This window comes from Sciurus vulgaris, assembly GCF_902686455.1.
Source record: "Sciurus vulgaris genome assembly, chromosome: 1".
Lineage (NCBI taxonomy): Eukaryota > Metazoa > Chordata > Mammalia > Rodentia > Sciuridae > Sciurus > Sciurus vulgaris.
Genome location: NC_136461.1, coordinates 123490993 through 123518114, shown reverse-complemented (window position 1 = coordinate 123518114; position 27122 = coordinate 123490993). Strand labels below are relative to the sequence as shown.

The 27122-nt window shown below is 41.0% G+C and overlaps 1 protein-coding gene across 4 annotated transcripts in view; it reads right to left on the bottom strand.

The window, feature by feature from the left end:
- Window positions 1–27122, bottom strand: part of LOC306659173 (uncharacterized protein C1orf226) — a 332178-nt gene that overhangs the window by 193989 nt on the left and 111067 nt on the right. The window lies entirely within an intron of this gene.

Sequence of the window (27122 nt, the reverse complement as noted above, 5' to 3'; positions counted from 1 at the left end):
CTGTCAATAGTTCTCTCCCTGGAAAACATCGCAACTTTGGATAAAGCTGACCTAGGAAAGAAATGGCAAATGGCCTGTCATTTTTTATTTTTTCTCCCAATGAACAGATGGAAGAGCCAAACCTGAGGAAGTAAAACAGGTTCCCTAAGATCTCACATGGTAAGTCACCCCCAGCGCCAAACTGCTTCCATTTCTAGGTGCTCAGCTTCTGCCACTACTCACTGCCTTCTGACAAAGGAAATGGGTATCCACTGCCCTCTAGGTTCCAGGACCAAAGTATTAATTTGCATCTTGCTTAATTTGTATTTGCATACAGAATTCATAGTTCTTAATTTCAAGTGGGTAAATCAAACAATTAGCCCAGACTATTGCAGTTGTTCTCAAATCCAAAATTATGTGTTTTAGCCACAAAATAATAATTATTATAACCAGTTCATTCAATTGTATCCCAGGGCAGGAGTACCTAGGGAAAATGACTGTGAAGGCTGGCAGCTTTTCAGTACTCACTATGGGGACAGAAGAATTCACAAGGATTTACACAGGATCTGTGTGATCCGTGCTCTGCTGTTCAGGATTATCAAGGGAAATTCCTATCTCCTGGACGTGTCTTATGTAAACTACAGAAACCACTTAAAGCTCATGACTTCAACTACTGTACACTTCTCAGAAAGTCTGAGAAACAGTGCAAAGAACAGAAACACAATTGCAGTCAGCTCTGCCATTACCTGCTGTTTATCCTCAGCAAAATGGGAATCACACTCTCTATGGAGCCTTATGAAGGTTAAAAAGATTAAACATGCATGAGGAAGTAACCAGCATACAGTAGAAGAGCAGACAGTCCATCAGCGGTGCTATCCCTTCTTTCATCCTTTAAAGGGCATCTGTGCAAGATTCTGTTAAGAAAGCAAAGCCCTCCATCCAGTCTCCTTCTAACTTTAAGTCCCACATAATTCTAGAAGCAAGGAGATTTGATGGTCAAATGCAGGTTAAAACTGCATTTGTGGTGAACAGAGAGAAAACTTGCAGGGCTTAGCCCCTTTGAGGCAGAACCTTTTGGTGGCAAGGCTAGGGCCTTTTGGTGATAAGGTGGTAGGACAACTGGGAGAAGTTGTAAGGAATATCTTGGCCATATTTATTCAGTCTATATTAGTTAGGTGACTGTTGCCTTGGGGCATTATGCAGGACAAACCCTAAACCTGCCCTCTAGCTGCTTACTATTTAACTGGGAAAACAAGGCCCCCAAATCTGAGACTTTGGTTAAGATATCACCCTCTCTAGCCTCATCTGCATAGCTTCCTGGCACACACCTGTAGTCCCAGCTACTTGGGAGGCTAAGGCAAGAGGATTATAAATTCAAGGCCAGCTTGGGCAATTCAGCAAGAAGTTCTCTTAAAATTTTTTGAAAATGAAAATGGGATGTAGCTCAGTGGTAGAATGTTTGCCTAGCAGACATGAGGCCCTGGGTTCCCTTCTCAGCAATGAAAAAATTAATAAACAAGTATTGGGGTGCTGTCTAGACAGTCTCCTGCAGCTCTCACACATGAACTCTGAAGGCAATGTGTCTGGTCTGACATTGCCTTCCCAGGGTCAGCAAAAAGTGACATAGGGAAAGCGCTCAATAAATACCAAATTAATAAATGAATCCATGAAATAAATGAAAGAATGAATTAAAATCTTTTAAGATACATTTTTGTCTATAGACCTTTTTTATTTATTTATTTTTTATATGTGGTGCTGAGAATCAAACCCGGTGCCTCACACACATGCTAGGCAAGCTCTTTATCACTGAGTCACAACCCCAGCCCATGAATTAAATTTGAGTTAGAGGAACACAATCATTGGGAGATCTGCTGCATACTGATACCAAATACCATGCTGATGTACTCATTCCCAAAGCCTATTAGGAGAAATCTGAGTGTCCCAGGTCTTCCTGAGGCCCATCTTCTCAGAAGTCAGGGCTGCAAGAATAAATCAGGATTTCGCATTATCTTCACCTATATTTTGAGGTTGGGTGAACTTTTGCCTTCAGTTTTTAAAAAATTGCCCTGAGCCTGGCATAGAAATGCACACCTGTAATCCCAGCTACTCAAGAGGTTTAGGCAAGAGGATCATAGATTTGGCCAGAATGGGCAATTTAGTGAGACCCTAAGTCAAACTTTTAAAAATAAATAAATAAATAATGCTGGGGATAGTTCAATAGTAGAGCACCCCTGGGTTCAATCTCCAGCATTGCAAAAAAATATATAAATAGACCTGGAAATGCCTGAATCAGACTCTCTGGCACTCAGTAAACTATAACCTAAGTTCCTGCCCTCTCTCTACCCAGGACAAGATCACAAAAGGTTAGACTGACAGCAGCCTTACAAGTCATCAGAAAGCTTAAGCCTCAGCACCTCCAATTCATATGCAGATGCCTCTGATGACTAGAAAATAAGAAGGGCTATCAGGGAAGATTATAGGCCTGACAACTCACTGTGTAATTAAAATGTCATTCCCTCCCAGGCTTTCCTAGCTGCCTCCCAAAGCCCCTAAATGAGTGTTGCTCTCTCCCACACCCTTTGCTCTTCCCTCCCTCACCATCCTCATAAAATGCTCTCCAGGTTAGACCTGGAGGAGGCTGGCACTGGAATCCAGCCACCTGGCCCTTGACACCTCCCCACACTGCCTGACAGCAGCTGGGAGCTGTGGCATACTCCTGGTGGGAGTGGATGGACCCATCTTCCTCTCCCCTGCCCTGCACACCCCAACCTATCAGGGATTGAACACAGGTGCTTTATCACTGACCTACATCCCAACCCCTTGTTATTTTTTCTTTTGAGACAGGATCTCATTAAGTTTCCCAGGTTGACCTGGAACTTGTGATCCTACCTCAGCCTCCCTAAGTAGCTGGGATTATGGGTGTGCATCACCATGCCCAGCTCTGATGGACTAACCTGCCCTCTTCATACTTCCTCTTGCCATAGTTTAAGGAGCAGGCTGTCTGTGAACACAAGTTCACCTGAGCACCTTGTGGCAAGGTGCAGGGCAGGGGTCAGAAGGGTGAGTGTGCTCAGTCCTCCATCCCCTCAGACCAGGTATCTCTGCTTTCTCACTCAGAAAAGTGACATTCCAAGGTACTAGCCCCTGATGATAGAACAGAGTCCTGGGAGAGAGATTAAGCAGACCCAGGCTGTAGCCCCAGCATCTAGGTGAGTTTCCTCTCTTCTGAGTTTGTAAACCCTAAGTGGAACCCTAAGGAGACTTACTGCTAGTCTGGTCTCAAACACTTTCTCCACCAGCTGCCAGTTGAAAAGCACTTTACTTGGTTCTTGGTGACTTGTTTTTACAAACAGGTGAGGCTCAATAAACTTGTTCCATTTCATAGAAACTCAGACATGAAAACTCTCAAGTATGATTCAGCTGCACCTGGAAAACAGCAGCCAGTGAATCCATCTGTCAAGAAAATCTACTTCAGAATCCTTGCTGGTGGCACACACCTGTAATCCCAGCTACCCAGAAAGCTTAGCTTATTCAGGAGGATTGAAAATTTGAGACTAGCCTTGGCAAATTGGGCCATTATGTCGCAAATTTTTTAAAAATAATAAAATGAGCTAGGGAAGTAGCACCCCTGAATTCAATCCCCAGCACCAGACCAACAAAAATATCCATAATCCTCTCTGGGCAGAGCATCCTCATGAATGTGCCCTCCACAGCACATGAGGACATCCAAGGAAAACAGACAGGTCACATGGTTGAACATGGCCACACAAAACCTGCAAGAGTTTTTCCTTTTATTTCCTCTTGCTTATTCAAAAGCTTATGAGACTCCTAGGCTAGAGGTCCAGTCACTCCCTGCAAAAAACAAAGGGAGGGCTAGGGAGATAGCTCAGCTGGTAGAGTGCTTGCCTCGCAAGCATAAGGCCCTGAGTTCAATCCCCAGTACCGCAAAAAAAAAAAAAAAAAGGGAAAAGTAATGGTGAAAAGCAGGAAGGAAACTTTAATCAGCATGGCCACTGTGGGAAAACTAAAGGGACCAGTGTTTCTAGCCCTTTCTTCAAGTACACTGACATAAGCTTCCAGATTATACAGAAGAGGACCAGAAATATGTACAGTCAAGCAGTCTTGGTCAAGCCAGAGGTCTGGTTGATCATTATCTCAGAATTGGTCAAGGTGGGGTCTTGTCAAAGGTGATAAGAAAGTTGCTGTTGGTTGGGGGATCCTTTGGACTCATCACAAGATGTTTATCAATCAGACCCTGTTCCTGGAATACAAGGTGACTCAGACCAAAGGAGAAAGATGCAAAATGGATGCAGAGACACCAATCTCTTTTATTTTATTATTATTATTATTTTTATTTAGCTTTTAATTTTTTACAGACTGCATTTTGATTCATTGTACACAAATGGGGTACATAATTTCGTTTCTATGGTTGTACACAATGCATTCATAACATTCGTGTAATCATACATGTACATAGGGCAATTTTTCCCCCTATATTTGTAGGTCCAAGTGAAGAGTCAATGTTTTTAGCAAAAGCAGCCTCTAAGACCTATAGGTGATCTTTGCATTGGCCTGAAAACTCTCATTGAAGAGAAACTATTTGTTGATTATTTACAAGACAGCACCGAAGACAATGACATTAGCAGTTAATTATTACTCAATGACATGGACTCTGCCCCCAAAACATGTATTTTATGCACTTGCCAGTAGACTTGCATGCAATAGTGGCCTTCCTGGATCTTCCCCACAATGAAATGGGAGAAGGAAAGGAGAGCCACTAAAAAATTCTATTCTAGTCACTCCTCACAAATTCTCATTTAATTATCACTGGAAAATGTAAAGCTACTACTTGAACCAAAAGGTTTGGGTATGAAAAATAAAGAAGAAGGACAAACCTTAGTGGGGCCTCCATCCCAACTCTTCCCTGGATTCGTTCACTCAGTAAATGTTTACCAGTTATTTATCTGTGTCAGGCAGTCTGTTCCACCAAAACAGCCCTATTGTCAGTCTGTAAAGTATATGATCATTTAAATGCTTGTTATAATAGAATATTATGTTTCTCTATATTATAGTTTGCCTTCCACAGCCCACATTGCCAAGGAATGCTCATCCTGCTTCTTCTCCCTGTTAGTGTTTCCCACCAACACCTGCTGCAGAATTAGAGTTCTCTAATTCTTCACTCATTCCAGCCCTCACAGGGCCACTTCAGTGTAGCCCAGACCAGAATGCACATTTCTGAAGGGCACATTTCCCCTTAGTCCCCAAGAGTAACAAAGCATCTATCATGTGCTGCTGAAACCAACAGAGTTCTGTGCAGTATATATGGCCTCAAAAAATATCAAATAAATAATCTATAAGTTACAGTTTAATTCAGAAACAGCTTGGTATGAAGACCACATGGGTATGAAGACCCATTAAATAAATGGTAACCCCAGTGTCACTATTAATCATTCCTATTTCCTTTAATGGCACCAAGTACATTGTCTTCTCCCCAGAGGACAGATTTTCATTTATTTTACACAGCTTTAGCAAGTGTGAACTTTTTTTTTTTTTTTTTTTTTGTGGGTAATGGTGGGGGTCAGTACCAGGGATTGAACCCAGGGGTGCTCTACCACTGAGATATACCCTCATTCCTTTTTATTTTTTATTTTGAGACAAGATCTCACTAAGTTGCACAGACTAGCCTTGAACTTGAGGTTTTCCTGCTTCAGCTCTCCCAGAGTCACTGGATTACAGGTGTGCACCACCATGCCCAGCTCACTCTGTCCTTTAACTTCCACTGTACTTGCTGTCTCTCTGTGAGGTCATACTCCTAGGCCCTTGAAAGCCCTGGCAATGTCATGCTTCCCATTGCATCCCAGCAACTCCAACACCTGGCACAATGCCTAGCACAAGGGTCAGACTCAGTGTGTATATGTATCAAATAACTAGATGAAAACATCTCTAGTTTGCTTTCCTTTTTTAAAAAAATTTGTTCCAAGCCTACATGTTCCTCTATTCTACAATGCTTATCCTGAACTTCATACAAGCTAGATACCTGTTTGAACTCTCTTCCTGTCTCCCCAGTTACCATTTTATTTGCCATATTCATGCCTGCTTCTTGACTTGAAATGCCTTTTATCTTTCCCATTGGCATTCTATATGATTTTTTGCCTTCTTGTATTCCTTCTCTGCCGTGATGTATTCCACAGCCACTCCTGCCCACACCAGGCCCATTCATGATGTCCTGTTTCATGTAGAGCTCTTAGGTCCTCCCTGTTATTGGGCTGAATTTCTGTCTGATAGTTTTACCTTTCCAAGTAAACTGTCAGATTCATGAGAGTAGGTGCATGCCATGTATTATCTTTATTCACTATGGTTATAGATCAGAGCCAGATACCTAGTCATGGATTAGAGCCAGGTTCTAAGTAAGAAATAATCCATTATCGCCAGGCATGGTGGCACACACCTGTAATCCCAGTGATTCCAGAGGTTGAAGCAAGAGGATCACAAGTTTGACACTGTCTCAAAATAAAAAATAAAAAGGGATGGGGATATAGATCAGTGTTAGAGCACCCCCTGGATTCAATCCCCAGTACTGCCAAAAAAATTTTTGAGTTTTATGTTCTCTTCCCCCACCCCCTTTCCCTCTCTCTGATTGCTATTCTCAGATTTCCCACAGTAGTTCTTTCCTGAGTGGAACTTAGATGTCTCTTCCAAGAATTCTCATGCACTTGTGATAACTAGGTCAACTGTGCTGGAAAGAACATGTGTCTCATTTGACAGAGTTCTTGTTCAAGGAATCACAGAACTGAAATGTGGAAAGGACCCTCATCATCTCTGGATTTATGACCCCACCTTCATCTCCCTTGGGTACTGGGTCCTCTCTCTTTCTTCCTAAATTTTTCTTTCCAATGAAGAGTTCACACATATTGCCAGGTGCAATGGCACACACCACAAAAAAAAAAAAAAAAAAAAAGTAATATTGGTATTTAGCTGGGCATGGTGGCACATGCTTATAATCCCAGTGGCTTAGGAGGCTGAGGCAGGAGAATCCAAAGTTCAAAGCCAACTTAGCAAGGCCCTAAGCCACTTAGCAAGACTCTGTCTCAAAATAAAATATAAGAAAGGGCCAAGGGTATAGTTCAGTGGTTAAGTGCCCCAGTATAGCCCCCTAAAAAAGTAATATTGATATTAATATTAATAATTATCAATACCATTATTCATAAAATGACAGCTTCCCTTTACTGAGTACCTACTACATGATAGGCACTATACTCAGGGATTGAACCCATGGTCACTCTATCACTGAGCAACTCTTTTTTTTTTTTTTTTTTTTTAAAGACAGGTCTCACAAAATTGCCAAGTTTGGATTCAAACTTGAGATCCTCCTTGCACAGCTTCTTGAGTAGCTTGAATTACAGGTGTGTGCCACCAAGCCAGCATACTTATTACCTCACTGAATCCACAGAGTACTCTCTACTTACAACCTTACTCCATTTCATCAGAGAGGAAGAAAAGTTTAGAAAAATCACAGAAGTACTATGAGGCAGCCCCTGTGCTTACGGAACACCATCTCTGACATTTCCTCCTCCACTGCTGACACAGCAACCCCAATTCAGACAGGTATCCCAGGGGTGATAGGGTAGGACTGACACAGTGCTGTCAAGCAATCCTCTAAGAAACTACTCCACAGCAAATCAGCTCCTGGAGGTTCATTTTGTCAGGACTGAGGATGACAACCCAACTTCAAGTGCCTCTCCTAAGATTTAAAAGCATTTCTATTTCCTCAAAGCATTACTACCGCCTTCCTACCTCCCCTTCTGCATCTCTCCATCCCTGATCCCCAAGGACAGCCAAGGGCTATTGGCGAGACAACTGTCTCAAACCTACAATCCCAGACCAGAGGTAAAGAGAACACTGGCAACCTTGCCAAGCCCTGGGAACAGTTTTTAATGTGCTCCTTTTGATATCTGTGAGATCATTTAAGAAAAAAGGATCATTTTCATTTCTGAGAGCCCTTTTGGAACAGAGTACAAACCCTGGAAGGTTATAGGGAACTTTTTTACAGGCACAGAACTTCCAACAGGGAAGCAGAACTCAAAGTGCCCTTTGAGAAAACAGCTCAAAAAAAAAAAAAGAATATAGCCAGCAATGAAGGCTAATTCAATATGGGGAAGGCTCTCCTCAGTCAGAGGGAAGAGCTCCTAAACAACCTAAACTCTCAACCTACAGGGAGGGTCCAACCAGGCTCTCTGCTACCCAGGCTGGGCAGCAAACCTGTCCTGGTCAAAAGAACAAACTATTTTCTCTAACAAAGTAGTAAAAGCTGTATTGGTTTCTTATTTTATCAGAGACCAGAGGGAAGAGGGGAATATATAGAGATCAAGGGAAATGATAATTGAGAAACTGGAAAATCACATTAGAAAAACAGATGAAACCAGGTCCAGTGGTGCATGCCTATAATCCCAGTGATTCCAAAGATCAAGGCAGTTCATAAATTAGAGACAAGCCTGTACAACTTAGTGAGACCTTATCTCAAAATAAAATGAAAAGGGGCTATGGATGTAGCTCAGTGGTAGAGCACCCCATGGGTCCAATCCCCAGTACTGAGGGTGTGGGACATGCGGGTGAAAAGAAAAGAAGATGGAGCCCGGCAAGGGAGCTCACAACCAGAATTTCCACAGAGAGGCAGGAAGAGCATAAGTTCAAGGCCAGCCTTGGCAATTTAGTGAGATTCTGTCTCAAAAGTAAAAAAAAAAAAAAAAAAAAAAAAATTAAAAAGTGCTGAGATGTATAGTTCAGTGTTATAGTGCTCCTGGGCTCAATCCCCTGTACTGAGAAGAGGGGGAAAATTAAAACCAACAACAAAAAAATAGATGGAAGCTGGGCTTGGTTGTGCATACCTACAATCCCAGTAACTAGAGAGACTGAGGCAGAAGCATCCCAAGTTCAAGGCCAACGTTGGCAACTTTGAGAGACCCTGTCTCAAAATAAAATACAAAACAAAGCTGGGGACATAGTTCAGAGGGAGAGTGACACTGGGTTAAATTTCTAGTGCCAAATAAATAAATAAATAAATAGATAGATAGATGGAGATGTGGAGATGGCTAGAGGAGTCTGAGAATGTGAAATCGGAAGATATATTTGTGGTATTTATTTAAGGCTATGTATGAGGAGTTCTATGAGGGGAGTGTGTACATCTGACCATTGCTGAAATGACAGCCCAGGATCTCCGCAGAACCTGTGAGATGGAAGGCTCAGCAGTTGTGCCACACTCCAGTAAAGTGGCAGCTTTGCTTTGCTCTCTGGGCAAATCCTTGCCAATAGCTCAGATGGAAAAGTAACCTCTTAATTGAAAAGAAAGAGAGAATGGTAAAGAAACATCTACCTAGAAGTGGAAAACAGACCAGCAGGAACAAAATAATAGTCAGTAGTTGGGGTGGGGAGTAAGGAAGAAATACCCCAGGCTTTGAGAGAAGAGTTAGGAAGAAATAGGAAAGATCTGGCTTTATTTCTGAGAAACAGCCCAGTTCCCTGGCTCCCTCTGAAATCAGGAGAGATGCCTTAGGAAATTGTCAGGGCAAGGATGAGATTAACCTGACTAAATAAAGATGGAACCCACAAGAAATTACATTCTTTTGGCTGCTATTCAGCAAGACAGACAAACATTTCATAAATGGTATGGGAGAAAAAAAGGAAGCACAAATTATTAACCAGTAGCACAATTTGGGGGCAGAAAATTACCACAGATTGAACCCAGGGGCACTAAACCACTGAGACATACTTGCCACTGAGCCATATCCCCAGCCTTTTTTTTTTTTTTTTGAGACAAGGGCTTGTTAGACTAAATTGCTTAGGGCCTCACAAAGTTGTGAGGCTGGCCTTGAATTTATGATTCTCCTGCCTCAGGCTCCTGAGTCTTTGGGATTACAGCCTGCACTACCACTGCTGACTCCAGCACAGCTTCACAAACACTCTCTCCTTTCTCCACTCAGACCTGATCTTCTGTGGTTCCTTTTCCAACCCTCAGGCCATTGCTTTATCTCTTGTAGAACCTTATCAACGCCCCATATACAACAACAATAACTGCCCTGGGTTCTCCTGCCTTTAAGCCAGGGCATTTGGATGAGCTCCAATACAAAAGAGCCCAGAATCTTATCTTCCTTCATCTCAGTTTACCTCCACTTCAGCCTGGGAGTGCCCTTAAGACAGACTGAAGTCAATGCAAAATAGGCAACCTGTTGCTAAAATGAATTTAAAAGAGAAAAAATAAAATAAATGAAATAAATTTAAAAGGAGATCTAGGCATTCTTTTTATTACAGAACAATCCAGGGTCCCAACTTTTAGCTCACTTCAGTTACCTCAATATCACCTCTTCATTTCCTTATAGCCCGAGGGTCATCTTTTTGGTAACAATTAAGAAAAACCTGCCCACTCCTTGGCCTATACCCAAAAGACTTAAAATCAGCATACTACAGAGATGCAGCCACATCAATGTTCATAGCTGCTCAATTCACAATAGCCAGATTGTGGAACCAACCTAGATGTCCTTCAATTGATGAATGGATAAAGAAACTGGTATATATATACAATGGAATATTACTCAGCCATAAAGAATAATAAAATTATGGCATTTGCAGGCAAATGGATGAAATTGGAGAATATCATGCTAAGAGAGATAAGCCAATCTCAAAAACACAAAGGACAAATGGTCTCACTGATAAGCGGATGATGACACATAATGGGGTGGGAGGGGGCGTGAATGGAGGAAGGAGGGACTGTATAGAAGGAAAAGAGGGGTGGGAGGGGTGGGAGCGAAGGAAAAAATAACAGAATGAATCAAACACCATTACCCTATGTAAATGTATGATTACACAAATGGTATGCTGTTACTCCATGTACAAACAGAGAAACAACATGTGTCCCATTTGTTTACAATAAAAGTAAATTTAAAAAAAAAAAAAACCTGCAACTGTTACAATAATCTTACTACTTCCAGAATGTTCTCAAAAGGTCAGGGTGACCTCTCTCATCACAGGAGTCTCACTGGTAAAGGCTGCCAATTCTAGAGACCATCAGAGATCATAATAGACAAAATGATGTAAACTCTCAACCCTTAATTCATAATCTGTCACTGAAAGCCTTTTCCTACTCCCCCACACTTGAAATGTATGAAATGTGCCTTAATCAAATTAACCTAGAAAATATTACAAGAGTCTCTTCCATAAGAAAGAACATTCTTTAAAAAGTTATCATAAAAATAGCCAGGGATGGTGGTGCAGGCCTGTAGTCCAGACTCTGGAAGCCAAGATAGAAAGATCACAAGTTTGAAGCCAGCCTGGGCAACTTGGCAAAACCTATTCAAAATTTTAAAAAATAAATAATAATCTACATCATGTATAACCAGAATGAGAAGTGATACTCCATATATGTACATGTCAAAATACTTTCTACTATTATGTATAATAAAAACAAAAAAATATAAAATAAATAAATAAATAATGAAAAGGTCTGGGAAAGCAGCTCGCTTGTAGAATACCGTTGGGTTCAATGCCCGGTACTGGGGGAAAAAATTAAACACAGTAGATTCACACAGAAAGATACAAAAATCACCTGAAAGATAAAATAGGTGCTCAGGTCTACGAATCTATTACTAGATTAAATTATTTAAAAATCTCCATCTATATTTATACACATTCATATTAGGAAAGGGATGGGCCAGTGAAAGTTCAGAAAAGCTGAAACCTCTGAGCAAGCAGGTATCACCCATGGAGTCACAGACCAAGGAAGGGCAGCACTGCCAGTGGAAGTGAAGTCAGCCTAAAGGCCCTGTCCCCCTCTGATTGCTCTAACAGGAGTGTCAGGCATATCCCTTGTTTTCAATTTATAAGCCCCCAGTGGCCCTTTTGCTTGTCATTCTACTTTGACCCTAGCCTACTCCACTAGGTCTTTCTTATGCTGTGCCCCAAATGTCAACCTTCCTGATGCACACCTATAATCCTAGTCACTTAAGAAACTGGGGCAGGAAGGTTGTAAGTTTGGGAGAAAAGAAAAAAAAATTAAGGGCTGGAGATGTAACTTAATGGGAGAATGCTTACCTGGGTTCAAGTCCCCAGCATCATTAAAAAAAAAAAAAAAAAATCTATCCTTTGAGAACCCTGCTGAGACCTTTCCCTGATCAACAGAATCATCTTAAGAGTAGCATCTTTCACAGTGGAAGCTGGAAGGATCCTGAAAATACCTATGTAAAAAGGTAAGATTGGTGACTTAAACCAGCAGCGAAGAAGCTTAAGCAAATATCAAAATCTCCTGAAGGACTGTCACAAGTCAGATTGCTGGATTGCTGGGCCCCCGGACTGGGGATGTGGCTCAGTGGTAAAGTGCTTTCCTTGAACATGTGAGTTCCTGGGTTTTATCCCCAGCAACACACACATACACACACACACACAGATTTCTGGTCACACGCAAAACATGAGTTTATGATTCAGCAGGTCTTGGGTGGGACTGAGTTCGTACACTTCTAATAACCTCCCAGGTAAGCCCAATCTGGGGATAACACTTTGAGAACCACTGGACTAGACCATTCCCATAATCCAGGATACAGAGTTGGAAGGCCAAAGATACTTCTTTTGTTGTTGCTGTTCCCTGTGCTAGAGATTGAACCCAGAGCTTGTGCCTTCTAAGCACTAGGCTAGCCAGGTCCAGTGGTGTACACCTAGAATTCCAGCAACATAGGAGGCTGAGGCAGGAAGATTATAAGTTCAAGGCCAGCCTTAGCAACTTATTAAGACCCTATCTCAAAACAAATAAACAAAAATATTAAAAGGTCTAGGGGATGTAGTTCAGTGATAGAGTTCCCAGTGTAGAAAAGAAGGAAAAAAAAAAAAAATGAAAGAAAGGTAAAAAAAAGAAAGAAAAAGAAATAAGCACTGAGGTGTACCCTCAGCCCAAAGATACGATCATTGAAACCCCAAACAATTCCCTTAACTTGAAGGGGATAACCACTTCTTCTTACCTGAGTAGCAGTGAAAGCAAAACCCATTAGTTGAGTACCAACAACATGCCAGAATCTAGGCAAGCACTTTAGCTTACATTATCTTATTCTAAATGAATGGGGTAATGCCTAGGTTAAATGAATGATGTGATTGAAATGACAATCATTATAATTATCATCATTATTAAAATTAATGGGCCAATAAATCTTGATCAGAAGGATCAAGAGCAAATGACAAACACAAAAAGGCCAATTACAGGATCAATCTGGGCTCAAGTCTCTCCTGTCCCCAGCCTTTGAAGCAGAATGTAGAGGAGAGGAATTTAGCCAGTTATCTGAAAGAAAGCAACAAGAATTTCTGGAATCCCTTATCTTCTCTGCCAGCCCAAACACAGATTTCTTAAGCTACTCAGTAAAGTCCAGAGAGGGGTGGGAAGAGAGGATGACATAGGAATCTTCTCCCACTACCCCTCCTAGCTGATGCCTGGAGCAGGCAGCCAGCGAGCAAAACCTTGTAATCTGAGACCTATTGGTATGGACAAGAAAAAGAAAGGCGGTAGCGGTCCTCGCCAAACCTCTGTATGAATATGTGGCACCTTCAAGCAGGAAAAGACCCCAGGAAAAGAATACTCGGTAGAGTTAAAAAGTGATATTAACCAGGGAAGAAGCAAGTTAGCCTGCTGAAGTAGAGGGACAGGAAGAAAATCCTCACAGAAGTGCAGGGATCATTTCCAACCTGGATGTTGCTGTACAGAAACTGTCAGTTGTACAGGGCACACTGAATTGCTAAAAGACAGACATAATTCAAGTCTAGAGACGAGATCTCCTGCCTCCCCTGCATACCTCGCCCCCAGTACTTGGGGACTGAGCCCAGGGTTTCATGCATTCTAGGAAAGCACTCATTTTATTTTCAATTTTTTGAGACAGAATCTTTCTAGATTGCTAGGGCTGGCCTTATATTTACAATCCTGCCTCAGCCTCTGGAGTAAGTGGGATTACAGGTATGCACCACCATGTCCAACCAGAGAGCTACTTTATATAATGCTGATACAGGCAAGTACAGCTACTGTTTGGTTGACAGTCCTAACAAGGGAAACAACTGTCAAATTCTAGTCAAGAAGAGTTCCAGTGGTGCTGAGCATGTTGGCCCATACCAGTAATACTAGACACTTGGTAGACACTTGGGCGGCCAGTCTAGGAGGGTCGGGGAGGGGAATACATACATGGGCTAGGGGGTCTACCTCAGTGGTAGAGTGTTTGCCTAGCATGCTCAAGGCCCTGGATTAGATCCACAACACTGCAAGGGAAAAATGTCCCATCAGCAGGCCCTCCTTCAGAACTCCAGAAAAGTAACACAACAGGGATCCTTTGCTTCTAGAAACAGATACTACTTTCAAAAACCTTGACTATACTTAGCCTAGTATTTCATCTCTCCTCCACTGCCCTCCTCAGATCCTCAGAATTTTGCCAATTCTAAAGGTTCTCAAACATACTAAAATGTGTTCAGTGAAACAAGAAACCCTGGACTTGAAGAGCCCAAATGGAGTAGGTAAGGATGGTTAATAATACTAGAGATGTTTAGCCTGGGGCAATGGGGAGCCAACTATCTGAAGAGTTGGAGGAAGTGAGATGAAATATGTTTTATGAGGAACTGGCTGGAGAAGAGTGAGGAAGTTCAGACAGACACTATACAAGTTATTTTTGTTTTCTTTTGTTTTGGGGGGGAGTGTGATACTGGGGATTGAACCAGGGGTGCATTACCACTGAACTATGTCCCTAGCCCTTCTTATATTTTAAGATAAGTTCTCACAAAGTTGCTGAGGCTGGCCTCTAACCTGTGACACTTCTGCTTCAGCCTCCTGATTCTCTGGGATTAAAGTGTACACCACACCCAACTAGTGCTACTAATGATTTATTATAGAAAAAAATGAGATATTTTTGTTAGAGATACATTGATTCTTATCCTAAGCACCTTAGTTCTTAAATAAATTTGTCAATTGTGTATTACATTATAACTGGCCTTACCTATTTGAACATAAATCCCACAAGATAACAGAACTCACCCATTTTATTCACCTGTTTCCTAAAACATTGTCAGATGGTGATATTCAATATGTCAATTAAATGAATATTTATTGAAACAAGGGACACAGTCCAATTCTTTATGAGAAATTGGGCTCTGTATGTAAAGACATGTTCATTTTGTATCTAAATTTGCTTAAGGTAAAAATTAACAGTGCATTAACAAAAAAAATGCCATATTTGTTCATAATAAATCACTACTAGAACTAGCTGGGTGTGGTAGCACACATCTGTAATCTGTAATCCCAGCTGCTGGGGAGACTAAGGAAGAAGGATCACAAGTCTAAGGAAGTCGCAGCAAATTAGCAAGCTCCTGCCTCAACATATTAAATAAAATGGGCTGGGAATGTAGTTTACTGGTATAGTGCCCCTGGGTTCAATCCCTAGTATTAAAAACAAAACAAAAGAAGTAAATCATTAGTAGAACTAAATAAGCATCTTCAACATTTTCCATGTTTCAAATAGATGAAGTCTGCCTAGATAAGAATGTTATTTTGTTTTTTTTTATAATGGCAGTTTCAAATGATAATTATGGGGTAGTTATTAATAGTTGAAATGTTCAACACATAATAGTTGAAATGTTCAACCATTATTTGGAGGGAGACTTTCTGGTTTGCTTTTTTGTTGTTTTTTGTTTATTTGTTTTGGTTTTGTTTGTTTGTTTTTTGGTAGTCCTGGGGATCAAACCCAGGACCTTGCACATGATAGGAAAGCACTCAATCACTGAGCTATATTCCTAGCCCCTAAAAACCACTCTTACACCTTCTATTATAAGGTAATATGGTATAATATAAATATCATAACATAAATCAAATTCTATATCTCTTTGGAAAAATATTAATCTTAACATCAGCTAATATTTTGGGGATATTGAGCTTCCCAGGAACTTGGGGAGCTGGATTACAAATTCAATAATCTAATATTTGAAAATGAAAAATGGAAATATTTATCATACTCATATCAACCAACAAAACTTACTGCACTTCTAGAATGGGATATACCACCATACATGCAGCCTATTTTCAAACTACCTCTGTAACTTTTTCTAAAGATTGAGCCAAATTACTCTTCTGTGTTGATGTTTACAAATTTAGCCATTCTTTTTAATTTTTTAAAATTTAGTCATTTTTAATATTTGTTGGAGTTAGATCTTAGGACAGAGCCCACAGACATGAGTGCTGCCCCTGTAAATCTAAAAATCCCATTTCAATAAAGCCAGTGATCCAGGTCTTACCAGGGACATTAACAACAGAATATTGATCAAGCATTATGAAAATGGCCTATATAGAGAGGATGTGAGCCCATTCCATCAAGAGAAATATAGTAAAGAATTATCTCATTAAATAGAAGTTTGTGGAACAGAATGCTGACCAGTTTTCCAGTGAGCCACAGAAAATTTACAATAAGACAGCAAAGGGCTTATTTACTTATACAAAATAGCATCTTTTATTTGATAACTCTAGTATGCCATTTGACTAGAGGCAGTTTCTGTTGAGTTCCTAAATGTGAGTAAAAATTGATCCCGATTTTCTAGAGTCCCTTCTTCTACTGAGCAGAAGGAAAAACAGTCAATGAATAATTAAATTGATTGTGACTTTGGGCCACTGATGGTTCTCTTTGCCATGAAAAGGCCTCCTCACAATAAGGATGGCAAGCCAAGGACAAGAATATATCATACTACCACATTTAGAGGGTGCTCCCAACTCCTCAAAATGTTTCTTACTTCTGATCTCTACATGACCGCGCCAGTATACCTGCGTCACAAAGAGAGGAGCCTGGCTTCTACATCACATGGTGCCTGAAATCTGGGGAAATTTTCAATCAGCAAAACAGACAAGCAGTCATTGCTCTGAATGTGACTATAACCACAAGACCACTCTGATTCAGATTTCAGCTCACCAAGAAATTTGCCTAAGTTCCTCACTCCCTCACCATCAGTGAATTATCTCCAACATTTTCTATTCCACCAGTTTCACAGGTCTACAACATACCTATCTATACTGGAGAGGATGATAGAGAACCCAGCATACTCCCACATTCAAAGGGTATGATATGGGGTGGAGGGTTAATAACATGTCTCAAAAGTCTTAAAATTTTGCATATCCTTGAATACAATTCCATTTAGAAATTTATTCTAAAGGAATAAATTTGAATGTGGTCTCTCATACAACTAAAAAGATGTTCACAGAGACCTGTGAGAAACTAGAAATGAGCTAAATGTCAAACAAAGGAACATGGTTAAATAAATTATACCATATCCATTTAATAGAATGTAACTATATTCAGCCATTAAAAATGATGTGGGATGGGGGTGTACCTCAGTGGTAGAGAGTTTGCTTAGTATGTGTGAGGCCTGGTTTCAATCCCCAGCACTGCTAAAGAAAAAAAAAGAAAAAAAAAAAAAAAGGAACACTATGAAGGATTAAAGACACAAAGTAACCTTATAAAATACTAAGTGAGTGAAGGAGATTACAAAACCTCTGAGTTGGACAAAGTGGCACACAGTGTAATCCCAGGAATTTGGGGAGCTGGATTACAAATTCAAGGCCAGACTCAGCAATTTAGTGAGATTCTGTCTCAAATGGGGATGTAGCTCGGTGGATGTAGCTCAGCGGTACAGCACCCCGGGAAGGGAGGGAAGGTAGGAGGGAAGGAAGGAAGGAAGGTAGGGAGGGAGGGAGGAAAAAAACTTCTGTACTTCGGCATGGTAACATCTCATTATTGTAAAGCGTATTCCATTTTTTGCAAAAATTATAACCTGAAAAAAGTCAGTCAATCTGCTCAGGTTGTAATAAGCAGAATATCATAGATTGGTGGCTTACATAACAAATTTTGTAATTTATCAAATTGTAGAGGCTGGGAAATCCAAGATCAAGGTGGCAGCAAATCCAGTGTCTGGTAACAGCCCACTTCCTGGATTACAGATGGCTGTCTTCTCACTGTCTCCTCATATAGCCAAGACAGCAAGTTCCAGCCTGTTCCTCTTCTTATAAGAGCACTAATCCAATCACAAAATCCCTCCTTGTGACTTCACCTAAACCTAATTACCACCTCCTGATACTGTTCACATTGGGTTTGTGTTCAACACATGACTTTTACAGGGGACACAAACATGCAATCTATAACAGGAAAATACATATCAAAATGCTTTACAGTGGCTAGTTTAGGCTAGGGGTACTAGTGGGGAGGCTTTTTCTTTCATCTTTTTAAAATATATATATATATACAATAAATGTAAATCAGGCTTTCCACCAAAGTAAATAATCAAAGGCACTGTGGAAACATCTCATAGGTTTTAAACACTCATCTGGGGCAGATGATCACAACACCTCAGAACAAAATGCAGAGACATTAGGATTTCTGCCCAGTGACATGCATTAATACATGATGCCACCCAGAACACTGCAGCACTGAGTACTTCCCGAGATCTGAAACAAATTATGCTGGATACAAACCCATCACACCAAGAGTACCCCATCTTGATGCCATAATTTTAAGTGTTATTTTAAATATTTGCAAAATACACATAAGTAAACAAAACTTTAAGAAAAGCAACTTTGAAAAGAGGAGGAGGAGAAAATATTTTCTGGTTCTAGTCTACAGCTTATCAGGCACAGTCCCTTGTAGGACCTTGTCCTAATGAAACCTGGTAAGTAGCATCAGAACCTCAAAGTCTCCCAGAAGAGAGAAAGAAGGTGTCACAATTAAAATCTGATTCCGGGGGAGGGAAGGTGTTCATAGGCATTCTTTCTAGAATTTGTATTATAAGGTTTTATATTTCCTCCACACAAACCCCATGACATTACTCATTATTATATTTGACTTTTAAACTTCATGTACATAAATGTAAAAATGCTACTTTTGAAACTGCATTATAATCGTCTTCTTAGTGATTCTAGCAGTTACAGAGGTAGAAGCCAGAACAGTCTGCCTCAAAGCTCACAGCAAGTAAAGAAGAAAGCCCAGGTTTCAGGACTCAGCTGTTGGCTCAGCAGCCTTCTTACTTTTTGGCCCTTGGCCTGACTGGCTATTCAGAGAACCTGGATCAGGACTCTAGACTCCACAAGACATAGTGGTACACACCTCTAATTCCAGCAACTCCACACAGGAGGCTGAGGTGGGAGGATCTGAAGTTCAAGACCAACATGGAAAACTTACCAAGACCCTGTCTGAAAATAAAAAATAGAAAGGACTGGGGGTGTAGCTCAATGGTAGAGCGCCCCAGGGTCCAATCTCCAGTATTTCCCCAGACCCCCAAACACATGACTCTAGATTTCTTCAAACACCAGGTTATTGACCAAAAGGCAAAAAGTACTCTTTTATGACAACAAGTTCTAGAAATTAGGGTGAAATCAGTTTACTATAAACATGGAATGCCAACTGGTATCACCAAAAAGAGAATGAGAGAGTAGAATTAGATCCACTTCCCAAAGATGTCCACATTTTAATTCCCAGGGTAGTAAACATGCTACTTTACATAGCAAAAGGAATTTGGCAAGTGTGATTAGACTAAGGATCTCACCAGGTACAGTGGCATATGCCTGTAATCCTAGCTACTTAGAAGGCTGAGGCAGGAGGATTACAAATTCAAAGCCAGCATGGGCAACTTAGCAAGACCTGGTATCAAAATTTTAAAAATTTTAAAAGGGCTGAGGATGTAGTTAAATAGCAAAGCACTCCTGAGTTCAATCTGCTGCAGTACCAAAAATAAATAAATAAACTAAGGACCTAGAAAGCTGGTCATGGCATCCACCTATAGTTCCACCTACTTGGGAGGCTGAAACAGGTTGATTCCTTTGAACCCCAGGTTGGGTCAAACCCTGCCTGAGCAACATAATAAGACTGGCCTAAGTTAAGTTGCTGAGACTGGTCTTGAACTAGGGATCCTTCTACCTCTGCCTCCCAAGTCACAAGGATTATAGGCATGCATGCAGCATACCCAATTAATACACTGACTTTGAAGACTGCAGGAAGGGACTATGCACCCAGAAACGCCACAGCCTCTTGAAGCTTGAAATGTGTCGCTGGCTCTTTGCGGTTCCAAAATCCGTGGATATTTGTCACCGCCTGCAACAACAACTTGCACGGGTCTTATGGGTGGTGGAGTGGAAACTGAGGCACTTCTATCTTTCTCTTTAGTGCACTGCTTTCTTGCTTGTTTGTTTATAGAGGATAGAGGAAATGAGGTTTACTTGCTTTGAGAGGAGAGAGAGACCCCGCTTATCAGAGAGAAAGAAACTTTGCTTAAGAGAGAAACTTTGAAAGAAAGACAGGCTTTTCTTAGAGCTTAGAAGGAGAGAGGCCTGCCACGCCTTAAAGTCCTGCATAAGGTGCCGTAGTGATGAGTCTCAGTTCTCTGTTCCGCAATCTGCCTTCCGCCGTTGCCCCTACTCGCTGCTGTGTTCTTTCTTCTGGCTTTTTTTCTAATGGCTGCTGCGTGTCTTCTTCTCTGGCTACGCTTATATCACCTCCAGAGAGCAGGGCCACACCTCTTACGCAAAGATTAGGCGAGTCGCTCTGAGCAGGCAATTAGTGCTCGGGAACACATGCGCATACATTGTGTGCGTGGAGGATAAAATCACCTGAGTGTGCTTATGTCAGTTAACCTCCTCGCTGCCGATGTGATCAGGTGCCATCCCGGCGCCGCCAACATGGCACAGCCCCCAACAGAAATGGCAAGGAAATGGATTCTCTACGAGTTCCAGGTAGGGACACAGCTCTGCCTACACCTTGAATTTGGGCCCATAAGATTGGGTTAGATGTCTGACACATATAACTGCATAATAAGTTCATGTGAAGGCCCTACATGTGTACCAATTTGTTATAGAAGCAATTCAAAACAATACAGAGGGCTGGAATATTAGCTCAGTAGTCAAGCACTGGGTTCAATGCCCAGTACTGCCAAAAAAAAAAAAAAAAATATATACACACACACACACACACACACACACACACACACACATACATATATATATATATACACATATGTATATATATACTCACATATATAGACAGTCTTGATTAGAAAACAGTTGGAACTGTTTCCAGTTCCAAAGTAGCACAGAAAAAAGATTTCTGCCTTGTTTAAATCCAACCTCTCATTCAGTTGCAGGAGCTACTGGAAAACAGGGCTGACCAGTTCCTCTAAGCATCTTATGGAGACCTTTCCAACTGTGCTGGACACAGTATGGGTGGAACATAAAGAACTATGTTAGAATACCTAAGATGTAGTAGAAAGAGTACAGTATTGGGAGTCAGGCAAAGTGGGGTGGAGAACTCAGCTCACCAGACACAAATAATTCACCGAGTCTCAGTTTTCTCACTGGTGACAATGTAAAAATATCAACTTGACAGTATTGTGACCAAATATAAAGATTAAATGCCATGTGTATGACAGGACCCTGCAGAGAGCCTGTCAGAGAGTAGATATTTTAAATGATGGCTGCTGTAACAGTGACAACTACTACTAATCTATCTCACTCTGGACCTCTGAGTAAGGAGCACTATGACCTTGGGTTCCAATATCCTAGGGCCTGGCTTCCTCCTATAGCAAATGAAGAAAGCCTACAGCTCCTTAGCCATCTCACTGCACAGCTCTGAGGATTAAAACAGTAATGGTTGGATGAGTACTATGAAAAATACAAGCCCAACACAAGTGTAATATGGGATGTTTTCATTTCTATCAGGAGTTCTCTAGAGACCCTCATTAAGTGCCAGCCTCCTCAGGTTGCTGCTAGAAAAGCTGTTGTATGCATTTATTTCAACTCAGATCCTACTGGGTAGCCCACCATTCTTCCTGTCTAATATGAGGAAAGTGCTGCACAGAAACCTTTCAACATCTGAGAATCTGATGGCTCATGAAGCCATGAAGGAAATAAACTGAACATTCTAGGCTCCCTCCCCAAGAGGAAACCAAACTCATCCCCTGATTCCTGGCTGTCAGGAAACAACCATTCCAATATACTGGGTTCATTATCAATGCTACCACCTAATTCAGAAGGTCCTTGGTAATTGTTATCTGGGGATAGCAGGTGCTCAAAAGTCTCCTAATGTTAGAAACAACCTGCAGCAAATAGTGAACAAGTAATAGCTGACAGAGACTTAATCTTTTTAAATGAGGGAGAAATTATGCAAAAAAAAAAGCTACTTAAAATGTAAAATATTATTTGAAATGTGAAACATTTAGATTATATTGAACTTGGCACTAATTCTTAGACCACACTAAGTTAATTAACTATGATTTATTGTTGTAATTTTTTCAACGTAACTACACAATAACACGACATTCTTTATTTTACCTCTGACTTTGACAATACTACTACACAGAGGAGAATCTTTGCAAAAATTCTTTAAGGACTTTCCTTTTCTCAAATGTGTGTCTTAATATTCAAAGATATTCAAATCCTACTCTTTTGAAGTGGGTTTCTTGTCAGCATGTGGTTGTTTTTCTCATCAATTATGAGCGGGTCTTACCCTGCCCAGTTCTCATTTGTCTGTGGAGAGGTTTGAACAGTTCCCCAGCATTCCTTTTATTGACTACCTATAATCCTACATCTTTTGAAATACTTGCACTTTACTCTGAAATATATTTGCATGAGATTTGCATTGTATTTCCAGATCTGAAAGCACAAGACTGGCTGACAGGCCTTGAGGATGGACAAAAATAGATGTTGCTTTTAAGAGGAGGATGACCAAATAGGGACTGTTTTAGTTTTCCATGGCTACATAACAAATGAGCATAAACTTCACAGCTTAAAAGACATACATTTATTATCTCCCAGGGTCAGCAGTCCAGGCACCATTTACTGGGGTCCTCTGCCCAGGATATTTTAAGGTTATAATATGGTATCCACCAGCCTGTGTTCCCTTTCCAGAGCCTGGGGTCCTCTTCCAAGTTCATATGGTTGTTGGGAGAATTCCCTATGGCTATAGGAGGAGGCCTCATTTCTCTGCTGGTGGTCAGCAAGGGACCACGCTTGGCTCCAAGAAGCCCCTGTAGCCCCCTTCCATGTGGCCTTCTCACAACATGGCAGCATACTTCTTCAATGCCTGCAGGAGCTGCTCTTACTCCATCTACTAACACAGAGTCTTAAATAATGTAATATAATAATGGAGAGGATTATATTTGGGCATGATGCACTGGGGCTCACTTTCAGGTGCATTCACCACCTGGTCTGTTTTTATAAGTGATTGGCTCATGAGTGAATATATTGTTATTATGACCATTGTTGCTTTCCCAGCACCTCATAATTCAGAAACCCAGATACTGAATACCTGTATAACCCTGGTCCTTATCTCCCAGATCCATCCCCTATGGCTTTAGTTTGGGTGCCAACATTCTGGACAGAACTAATGAAATGGAATCCAGTCTTGCTCTCCTCCTAATCTATCCTCTGCCCCTAGAGAGAGCAAATCTGTAAACTTCATCATATTTCTCCTCTGCTAAAAATTTGTCAGTAGTTCCCTACTACTACTAGCAATTTGAGTCAAACCTTTTTAGTAGACAAATCAGTGCCTTCATCTTTTTTCCTTTTTTTTTTTTTTTTTTTTTTGTACCAGGGATTGAACTCAGGGACACTTGACCACTGAGTCACATCCCCAGCCCTATTTTGTATTCTATTTAGAGACAGGGTCTCGCTGAGTTGCTTAGCACCTCACTTTTGCTGGCACTGGCTTTGAACTTGAGGTCCTCCTGCCTCAGCCTCCCAAGCCACTGGGATTATAGGCATGTGCCACCATGCTTGGCTCATCATTTCTTTTTTTTTTTTTTTTTTTTTTTTTTAAGTATTGGAGATTGAACCCAGAGGCACTCTACCACTGAGTCATCTCCCTGACCCTTTTTTAAATTTTTTTTTTATTTTTTAGTATCAGGGATTGAATCTGGGTGTTTAAATACTGAGCCACATCCCCAGTCCGTTTTTTATATTTTTTTATTTTGAGATAGGGTATCACTAAGTTGCTTGGGGCCTCACTAAGTTGCTGGGGCTGGTTTTGAAATTGTGATCCTCCTGCCTCAGCCTCCAGTTGCTGGCATTACAGGTGTATACCACCACGCCTGGCTTTTATTTTTTATTTTGAGACAGGATCTTACTAAATTGACCAGGCTGACATCCAACTTGTGATCCCCCTGACTCAGCCTCCCAAGTAGTTGGGATTATGAGTAACCTCTTTTCTTTACATCAGAAGACTGTAGGATTGTATCACTTGCAACAGAAAACAGACAAATACAGTATGACTCAGGGATGGCTATTCAACTTCTCTGTGTTTTGGTTTCATTGTCTTTAAAAGAAGAATAATATTTTTTTAAAAAAAGAAGCAAAACTAGACATATTCTTACCATATAATGCAGTAATCATACTCCTGGTATTTGCCCAAATGAAATGGAAATTTATGTCCACACAAAAACCTGCACACAGATGTTTATGGCAGCTTTATTCATAATTGCCAAACCCCAGAAGCAACAAACATGTCCTTCAGGAGGTGAATAAATAAATAAACTATGGCACATCAAACAATGGAGTATTAATCAGTGCTAAAAAGAAATGAGCTATCAAACCAGAAAAAGACATAAAGAAACCTTAAATGTACATTAATAAATGAAAAAAAGCCAATATGATAAGACTACCTGCTGTACGATGCCAACTATATGACATTCTGAAAAAGACAAAATTATGGAGACTGTAAAAAGATCAGTGGTCGCTAGGGGCTGGCAGGGGTGGGGGTGGGAGAAGAGAAGAGGATGACTAGTCAGAACACAGAGGATTTTTAGGACAGTGAAAGTACTCTATATAGTATTCTTTATTTATTTACTTATTTTTGTTTGCAGTACTCAGAATCGAACCCAGGGCCTAACACATGCAAGGTAAGCACTCTACCACTGTGTTATACCCCTAGCCCTTCTTATTTTTTATTTTAAGACTGGGTCACACCAAGTTGTCCAGACTGGCCTTGAATACCTGATCCTCCTGCGTCAACATCCTAAATCACTAGGATTAGAGGCATGCACCATTGTTGAAATGGGCTTTGAAGCTCTGCACAGTGGTGAACAACTAGAATTCTAGCAATTCAGAAGGCTGAAGCACTTAGACCACAAGTTCCAGGCCAACCTCAGCAACTTTGTAAGACCTCAGCAACTTAGCAAGACCCTGTCTCAAAGCAAAAAATAAAAAGGAGTGTGGATGTGGCTCGGTGGTAGAGTATCCCTGGATTCAATCCTGATGTTAATATAACTAATTAGAACAAATTTTTAAAATTAAAAAAAAAAGAAAAGAAAGAAAAAGTGAGAAAAAAGAAACAGAAAGAAAAATAAATGAGTTTTGAAGAATACAGACCAGGGAGGCAGGAAAGAGACAGTAGAAATTCCAGAAAAAGAAAAATGTATCAAGACAGAAGAGCAAGGCAAACAAGACACTATAATTGGAAAATAGTATGAAATTCAGTTTGGCCAGAGAACTGGTTATCTCTGGCAATAATACAAAATGACTTTCAAGAGGCACAATAAAGCTACCAGGGAGGCCCCTAACTACCAGCTGAGGACTCCATATTCATTCATGGGCAATAGGGAGCCACTGAAGAGTTTCCAGCAAAAACATAAGAGATCCTATGCTTTGTAGTGGGTCCAAAGTGGTGTGCTGTGTGGACAGGAGGAGCCCTCCCCACAGCTCTGCTTAAGCGGCGAGGACAGATGCACACATGCATGCATGCCACATGCATACAGTGGTCCTGCATGTGCACTGAGGACAACCTCCTCTTCAGAGGCAAGAACAATGGATTCTTTTCTTTCTTTTTTTCCCCCAGTACTAGAGATCTCTTGCATGCTAGATAAGCGTACCACCAATGAGCTACATCCCCAGCTTGAGGACACTAGATTCTTAAAGAAGCTATCTGAGGGGCTGGGGTTCTTGTTCAGTGGAAGAGTCCTTGCCTAGCACATGTGAGGCACTGGGTTCAATCCTTAGCACCACATAAAAATAAATAAATAAAACAAAGGTATTGAGTCCATCTACAACTTAAAAAAAAAAAAGGCAATCTGAGTATCTGAGTGTCCAGTGTCCACCCATGCGATTAAATGCAGGGTGTCTGGGAATGGATTGCTTAAATGAAAATCATAAATCAATATGATCACTTTCAATAAACAATCCAGTTACCGGCTCCTCATGGGTCCCTCAGCAGTGTGCAGTTATTCAGTTTAAAGGCAGCCAAATTCTTACTCAAATTAAGTGTCATCCCTACTAAATGAAGACCAGATGTGCAAGCCAACAAAGAAATCTAATCACGTTTGGAGAAAGGATTTCTGTAAACAAGAAACCTGGGGGGAGGAGGGTGAGATTGGTCAGAGGATGACAGGTTCTAAGGAGAACATTCCAATTGGGGCTCCAAATCAATTCAGGTCACTTGGGGAGGAAAGGCCGAAAACAGCCCCAAATTCTATCCACCGAGGATCTTCATCTGGAAGAAGCCTCTGATATCTTGTGAGGCAGTTAGAATTCCATCATTCAGAGATTCAGTAAGGGGAGTCAGACCTTTACTTTAACTTCCAAGTCCAATGCTTAGAAGACTGCCCCAGCCCAGTTCCTGAATGGGGAGAGAATCTTTTTAAGACACACACCAAACAAGGCCAACCCAATCCAAAGCAGGTGGCTTGGGCACTCACACCTGAGCCAAGAATGTACTGCAACACTTATTGCCTCTGCCCTGTAAGCTTCCTGTAGAAAGAAGACAAAAGTTTTGGAGGCTTAGAGCCCCTCCTCTGTGTCATCTTTACCAGGACCTCGTCTAACTTTTTCTTTTTCTATCCCCCCAACCCCCATACTGGGGACTGAACCCAGTGCTCTACCACTGAGTTACATCCCCAGTCCTTTTTCTGTTTTATTTTGAGATAGGGTCTCACTAAATTGCCCAGGCTGGCCTCAAACTTGCAATTCTCCTGCCTCAACCTCCTGAGTCGCTAGGATCACAGATTTGTGCCACCATTCTTTGCATCTGAGTTTTTCAATGGAGGAAGGGAGGGAAGGAAGAGAAATGGTAAGAAGGAAAGACACAGAGGGGAGGGAAAGAGAAAAAGTGTATAAGAACAACTGTCCT